Here is an 8,326-nt window from a genome sequence, read left to right on the forward strand (position 1 = left end):
CGAGGGCCACAATGGGTTCTTAAACTGGACCGGAGGGCCGGAACAAAAGCATGGATGGAGTGTTTGTGTGAACTAATATAAATTCAAAGTAAACATCATTACATAAAAGGGTATGGTCTTTTTTTTCAATAGTTTTATTCATTTCAAATGGGCCGGATCCGGCCCGCGGGCCGTAGTTTGCCCACGGCTGGTCTAGAGGAATATTGTTTTCACTCTCAAGTTTTCCACATGAGCATATTTTGGAGCAATTTGTTCATTCATTCTATGAAAAGTTGACAGTGATGGAAGCCCTTGATAGACATGCATTCTCTGAGCCACATGTGGTCTGTAATATTCACCTATTGACTTGGCCCCAGAGGAACTCAATTTATTCAGTATCAGGACAAGAGTATTGGGTGACTGTAGTGTTTTTTATGTACTTCATGTAGATGGTATACTAATTTAGACCTAGGAACATAAGTGAAGATTTGAAACTATCACAAAAATAACATATTACTCTAGCAATCATTTTTATGTCTTTGGGATTGAATTATTTTAGAAAATAGACTTAGTGGAATACCAAACAATTTTACAAGTTGAATACAGCAGTAGAAAATGAGTCTTGGGGATTAAAGTAGTATAATTATTAGACTTTATCTAACATAAAACAATCTGTCCTCAGATCTCTAAAAGTGTAAAAGAAATTGTCTTCTCAGCAAATGATTAAAAAATCTCTTTAAAAAATTGTTAGGAAAGATTTAGGAAAAACGTTGGCTGGGACATTGGTTTGCTATATTTTTTTTTTTTGGACCTAATCCTCTGTTTGAATTAGTAATTCCTGAGGAAATGAGCCAAAAAGGATTTTACCTGACATAGCTAAATAACTGAAGCCAAATTAGAATCTTTAATTAGATTAATTAAATACTTCCTTAAATTTCTCTTGTGCCAAAATGAAACATTAGAAGACTTTGAATTTAATATAAAAAATCTGCCCAGCTGGCATGGCTCAGTGGTTGGACGTCAACCCATGAACCAGGAGGCACATACCTGGGTTGCAGACTTGATTCCCAGTGTGGGACATGCAAGAGGCAGTTGATCAATGATACTTTCTCATCATTGATGTTTCTATCTTTCCCTCTCCCTTCCTCTCTGAAATCAATAAGAATATATTTTTAATAAAATTTAAAGCTTTCTTATTGCAAAACAGTGCTATAAATATATAAGGTGATTTATAAACATTTTTTTGTATATTTGTAACAAAAAGTTTTATTTATATTTCATATACAGATTTATATATATTTGAATATTTATATATATATATATATCATATATTATACACAGGGTTAATATCTGATTTATGGAAATGTGCCATGTCTTATTTAACTGATTTTGAAATTAAGCCATTATGGCATTCTGAGAGGCCTATACCCTACCTGGTAAGGAAGGTAAGAGTTGTATTAAATAACTTAAGAGCCCAGTATTGTGTATTCTGAGAAGGAAAATGAGTACCTTAGTCACTATTAATAATGTCTGAATCTCTAAACAGGAGGAGGAGTGTCTTGTGAGGCCTTGTATTCCGGCTTTAGTATGTGTAGGGACATGTGTGACCTTGATTTATACTTTGGGTATCTGTGAGGCAATAGGAGCAAACTTGGATAAGGAATTGCTATTACCATTGATTGGAACAGATAGCAGACCATTGTCAGTGGCCCAAGAGTCTGTAAAAATGTGCATAAAGAGCTGATTATTCTATAGGCCATCCTCCAGTGCTAAGGCAATTGTCTCAAGTTGGTCAGCGACGCTGACCTTTGGATGCCATTTTTGATCACTGATGTGCCATTTGAAGGATGATTGCTATGGGCTTCCCAAGTGGCCATTGGGAAGACCAATGGCCATTGGGGAGACCTCCTCTGATGCCATTGTTTCTGACAAGGGAATGAGAAGAGGGGAAGCCACTTCCTCATAAAGTGGAATGTACCAAAAGGTCCAGGTGTGGCTCTATCTGTAAGTACTGTTTCCATTTTAATAAGAAGGCCTCTGTGGCCACACTGACCCAAGGCATAGCATTCAATTGGGTGTAGGGAGTCACAGGGTTAAGGCTTGTGAGAACCTCTATTTCCAGAAGGGTTCAGTGTGTAGCTAGAAGTTGCTGCTCTAAGACTGTGGCATGGGCTAGAGGAGAGGGCAGTTTCTTGTACCAGAAGCATGAGGGCAACTATAGCCATTGTGGATGGTCCTGCAACTCAAGTGGCATGAGAGGAGATTGCTAAAGCCTCAACAGCGACAGAGTCTCCGGGGACATCAATGAGAGTGCCTGTTGTATAGCAGTTTGGATGGATTCTAGAGCCTTTTTATGGCAGAGGACACAATTCCAAGTGGGTTAGTATATAAGGAACAGCATGACTGATGCATCCATTACAGATTGTGCAGGAACTGAGACACGTGATTCAACCCGAGTCACAAGGCTAGATCTTGGTCAAGACACACAACCCCGCTCTACTTGAAGGGAAGCCCCAATCCCATACTCCTGTTCTTAATGTCACTTATTGAAACTTGTGGCTTAGGCTGACTCTGTAGCAGCGGCTGGGTTGGGCTCTACAAATGCAGCAGTGTGTAGGGCCGCTCAGAATACAAGCTTGCCCGCAGGCCGCAACACAACTCAAAACTCATGTTGGTTGGTAGACAGCAGTTCAAAGTGTGTGCTTGCTGCAGGCAGATGATCCAGTTAGGAAGGCAAATGCAAGAGAACAAAGATTCCTAGGTGCCGGCAGTCATTACCTAGACCACCCTGCTTATAGCACCAACTCTATTGTGGTGCCCTGTGGTGTTCGGGATCAACCCCTCACTCAAATTTGGTTCAGGTGTTCAGAATGATGATGCCATACATGCATCAACAACATAGGAAAAGATGTGTTACTCGGTTGATGGGACCATCCAGAATGACATGAACAAAAAGAGTGGTTTTTAATGTGGCGGGGCTGGAGATCCCTGTGGGATTTATGGGATTTGAACTTCTACTCTGGCTCCAGAGGTTTTCTTATGGGTTTGTCCAGATATGGGCCAAGAGGGAGAAGAGGAGAGGTGGGGTTTGAAAGCAGTCAGGTTCAAACACCAAAAATGAAGTGAGACGACCCTTCATAATAGTGTGTTCATCATCATTTCATTATATTGTAAGAATTAGACCCCAAATACCCAAGGAAAGGATTGGGTGAATAATTTTGTGGACCCATTATTCACAATGGAAAATTGTGATAATACACTGTCCACTTATGTGGGAGGGTTACAATGGCTTTCATTCTAATTTTATTTTTTCCTTTAATGTATATTTTGTGCAATTTTTTAAAACACGTTTTTGTTTTTGTTTTTCTTGCGGCAACAGTATTTTTTTTCTTTAAACCTTTGGTTTAATGCCATTTCTAGCCATGGGGCCACACATAAAGTTGAGGTGAGAGTTGGCTTTGCTGTGTGTGGCTTTGGTCCTTCTGCCCATGTGTTTCATTGTTTTGTTGGTCTAGAGTTTTAGACTCTAGTTTAAAGATGATCCAGGTGCTAAACCTGCTGTGTTGCGTATGGAGCTTTGCTTCAGGGTCGGCTTAATTTTCAGAACATCTTGAGTTACTTTTGCATTTATTTTGTAACTTTATAAAATGCCAAAACTTTAGAAGTAGATAAGATTATTCAGAGTTATTCAGGGAAATTATCTTTCCCTCCATTTTTTCAGTGCCTTGCTTAGAAAACGATAACATCTTATAATAAGATTATTGGATTGTGATGATTGAATAGGGTGAGAATTTGGTCCATGATAATGATTACTTCATTAGCAAAACAAATAATTTGTGGAAGACATGAACATTTCATAGCACAAACGAAGGATAATAAATGAGCTAATTAAAAACTACTTTGCATGTTTGAAAATAGCATTGCTTTCTATTGAAAATGAAATACTATTTTTTAAAAAATGAAAGCTCATGAAACATTTATGTTAATGCTTTTTAGAGTGTTGCTACTAATTTTTTAATCATAATTACTGAAAAAGTATATGTTTAAAAGTTGTAGCAGGTAATCTAAAATTAAGAGGTATTTATTATGTGGCATTTACTTTCATTCTCAGAAAATTAAAGATATAACAAATGTCTAATCAGTAATACTGTAGAGCCTTCTAAGTCTGAAAATAAGGGTTCATTGGATTCAAAACGCATTGACAATAACTTCATGTATTACATTCTAATTATTTTAAAATTGATAATTTATATAATGAATACTTACCATTTAAACATACTAGTCCATAAATCAGAAAATGTAGTCTTCCATTGCCAAATATGAAGAATTTATATAATACTAGAGGCCTGGTGCACAAAAATTAGTGCACTGGCTGGGCGGAGGGGGGGTGTCCCTCAGCCCAACCTGTGCCCTCTCTCAGTCTGGGACCCCTTGGGAGATAACCACCTGCTGGCTTAGGCCTGCTCCCTGGGTGGCAGATGGCAGGCCCTATCCCACGGTGCCTTCCCCACCTCCCCGGATCGCCCACGGCAGGCCCAATCCCGCAGTGGGGCAGGCAGCAGCAGATGGTGCTGCCCCACCCAGCCTGCAGTATGCAAATTTAACAGCTATCTTTGTTGGTTTAATTTGCATACTCTTCTGATTGGCTGATGGGTGTAGCTAAGGTATGGTAAATTAGCATATTTGTCTTTTATTAGTGTAGTTTCCAGAGAACTGGGTGTCATAAAACTGGGAGAAGAAAGTACTACATTATTTATATACTAGAGGCCTGATACATGACAGTCATGCAAGAATAGGTCTGCCTTCTCCTGGCTGCCAGCACCTGCTTCCCTCTGGCACCCGGGACCCGGACTTCCCTTGCAACCCTGGCTTTGTCTGGAAGGACATCCGGAAGGTAGTTCGGCTATCCGGTCTAATTAGCATATTACACTTTTATTATTATAGATTATGTGCCACGCAGCGTAAGTCTTTACCCATATTGTTCATCTATTCCTTGCTTTTTAAAAATGTATTACTCTAACAACTGCTATTGGGAATCCATCATATGCCAGCCTTGCATTAGAGGTCACGGTCTCTTCCTTGATAGAATTTATCGCTGTCTATATAATTTCAGCCTCATTACAAGTCTTCAGAAGAAGTTATTTGTAGTTGATCAATGGGCAGAGGCCATCTTCCACTTTAATTTCTCAGCCTCCCTCATAGTTAAGATGTGGACACATGGACCCCCGACCTTGAAGGTGTCCTGATGACGCAGAGGCAATAAAAACACACCTATTCTTGGTCTTAGTTGCCTGGTCTTCCCTGAGATCCCATGCAGTACCCACTATCCTTTAAATAAAGCTGCCCGCCCCCCGCCCCCCCCCCCAAAAAAAAAAATCAGCTAGCCTGTGTCTGTTGCTTGCATCTAAGAATCTTAGTCCTTTAATATTATTAATCTTATTTCACCAAGGAGGGAACAAAATCAGAAAAGTGTAAGATCTGATTATCAGCAAAGCCGATCCTTTTTTTTTTTTTTTTTTTTTTTAAATGTCATGCTTCTCTTGCCAGTACAGCTGCCTCTGGGTCTGACTTACCACCTGCTGGAAAATCAGTGGGAACTTTATAGCTGTATGCCCTTCTGCAGCGACACCTCTGAGGGCAGGAAGAAGCTTTCTCATCTGAACTCGGGCTTTGTCTGGTGCTGAAACCATCGCCAGTTCATTCAATTTAGTGAGAAAAACAGTACAAAAGAATAACTGGATAGACAAAGCTCACTCAGCATCGTGGAACTGGCTGGTTGACTTACCGCATATTTTAATTTTCAGGTCATTGTTTTGCTATCAAGATGCAATAGCAGTTTCAGAGTAGAAGCTGGTCACCCCCATTAGAGAGGGCAAGGCTGACGGGTTCCAGAGCTGGCGCTGGGGCTGTGGCAACGCGGAGCATTCCGCACGCCCTGCTGTTATGGAGAACATGCTCTGAAGATTAATGTTTGTTTTGAAGCTAATTAGCCCAATGCTAACCTTATGTGTTTTTGATGAATTGGTTTCACACGGGCGGCCTCTAAGATGGATGCATGATCTATGCCGGCAGAAATGGGACAGCTTGGCCGTGGAGGGGGCGGGCTGGCCGTGGGAGGAGGGAGAGGGTGGGAGGCCTTTCCAGAAGATGGCTCTCAGTTCTCCTCATGCGCAATTGTATCCAGGCAGAAACCTGAGCACCTTTCACACTCTCAGAGGAAAAGTCTGTGTCTGTCACGATCTATCACATTTCACATTGGAACTCATTTCTGACCGTTCCAATGTGTGTGTGTTTTAACCTCCTCGGTGTGTATTTTGTGAAAACGTAATGGTTGTTATGTCTGTTTTGTGTGTGTACCAGGGCCCTCTGTGAGGCAATGCTCAGTGTTTTCAGATTCTGTGCTCTCCCCTTTACCTTTCCAAATTGACTATGTGGCCTTTGGGGCAGTGTGTCTGCGGCGGGGGTAAGGGAGTGGTAGGGAAGCTTTCAGATCGGCATGGAAATCCCAAATTTGTTTTCTGAGTCCTTGTTGGGCTCTGCTTCCTTGTGATCTTGTCCACGAGGTCACTGTTTGACCTGCTGGCCCTACTGCTAAAGACTAAGGCTGGAGAATGTGTTAAAAGAAGTGGTCACTGCTCCTTCCCTTTCCTCCCATCCTCTCCCTTTCTCTAGGGTCCTTCTGGCCCTGCCCACTCTTCTACAGCCCCCCCCCCCCCCCCAAGAAGTCCTGCTTCCCTGAAGGAACCACTCAGATCCTATCCTCCCTCAGGGTACATGAAGACCTTCGGATACCCTTTATATCATACAAGGGCAGCCGGCAGGAGTTCTAGAAAGTTAAACTCAGGCCCTCCTCCATTGCTCTGTTCCATGTGCTTACTGTGTGGTGGCCATTCCACGTGGTCTCTCCCCTCAGGAAAAGGAAAACCAGGCAAAAGGCCTCTCACTTTGTTTTCCCTTCAATCTGTCAACTAGGCCTCCTGCCCCAGCCTCAGATGTTGGCTTAAAGGGGAAAGGAGACTTCTGACCACTCCTCACCACTCAACCTTTTCCTCTTTCTGCAGTCTTCCAGGCTTGTAAGAAGCTTCTTTCTCTTTCCTTAGGTGGCAACTGTCCTGTTACCATCTCTGGATCATAGCAGGTGGTCAAACTGCAACAAAAGAAATGGGCTTATTTTAAAAAGAAGTTTGAAAAATGTCGTGCTCTGTGTGTTTATGCATTTAGTTCTATTGAAACTAGGTAGGTAATATTTCCTGCACCTTGTAGTTGTAACTTACTAACACATCTTGCACACCGTTCTGTTGGTGAAGTATGTATACACAAGTGCTTCAAAGAATAAAAGACAAGGAGACAGGCTTCCATAAGTGAGGCCATAGTTACTTGACTTTCTCTTCCCGACTTCCCCTCCTGTTCCACTGAGGGAACTATTGTTATCTTTTTTATACAATTTCTGTTTACATTCTGCTGATAATTATCTCTATATCACTAGACAGTACAGTATCATTGTGAGGAGGGAAGCTTTTAGCCTAAGGGAAATTCTCACTCCACCTGGAGATGAACTTAAAGGTGAGTCTAGGGGTTATGAGTTGATGCATCAGTTGCATCTGCTATGCCGTCTCTATGCAGACTTATAACCATCCATTTCTTATCGAGAACTTATTACATACTAAATGTATGGGTATGATTAAACTTACTATAGCATTTAAATTAAGCATGCCCAATTATTTGCAGATGTCTTAAAATGTGAAAACCACAACATTTATAATAAAGATTACATATATATATTAGGTATGTGTAACTGATAAAATGAATGCATGACTCATGGGATGTGATCAAAGCTTTGTCTCCCAATGCCCCTTTCAACTTTATTCAATGGGGGAAGACTTTCCTGGGCTACGCAATAGAGTTATTGAAGTAATAGGTTGTCCTTGAGTCAATTTATGTCACAAAATAGTCACAATTCAAAAATTAAAAGCATCTGGTCCAAGCTACTAATTAACACTTCAGTCTTCACTCTAAGACCTGTCTTCTCATCTCCCAGCTAGGGCCTGAGGAGTAGTGATCACCTCCACTCTCTCTTTCCTATCCCATCCTCCATGGGTGTCCTCTACCCGACCAATGATGAGGCCTGGGGAGAGAGCAGAGGTAAGTTGATACAAGTGTTGGCTGGATGAATTTGTGCCCTCTAGGCTTGGCACAGTTAAAGCCCACTTATTTTATTGTGGTTCTTTACATTGGGTCTTTTAAAAATCCCAAATTGGGAACTTTTTTCTTGCTGTTCCCTTGACCTAGAATATTGATTGTCTGTCTGATTTGACTAGTGACTTGAGCCTCCTCCTAGCAGCAAAAT

Source organism: Myotis myotis, unplaced genomic scaffold (assembly GCF_014108235.1).
Source record: "Myotis myotis isolate mMyoMyo1 unplaced genomic scaffold, mMyoMyo1.p scaffold_m19_p_16, whole genome shotgun sequence".
In the NCBI taxonomy this organism is placed as follows: domain Eukaryota; kingdom Metazoa; phylum Chordata; class Mammalia; order Chiroptera; family Vespertilionidae; genus Myotis; species Myotis myotis.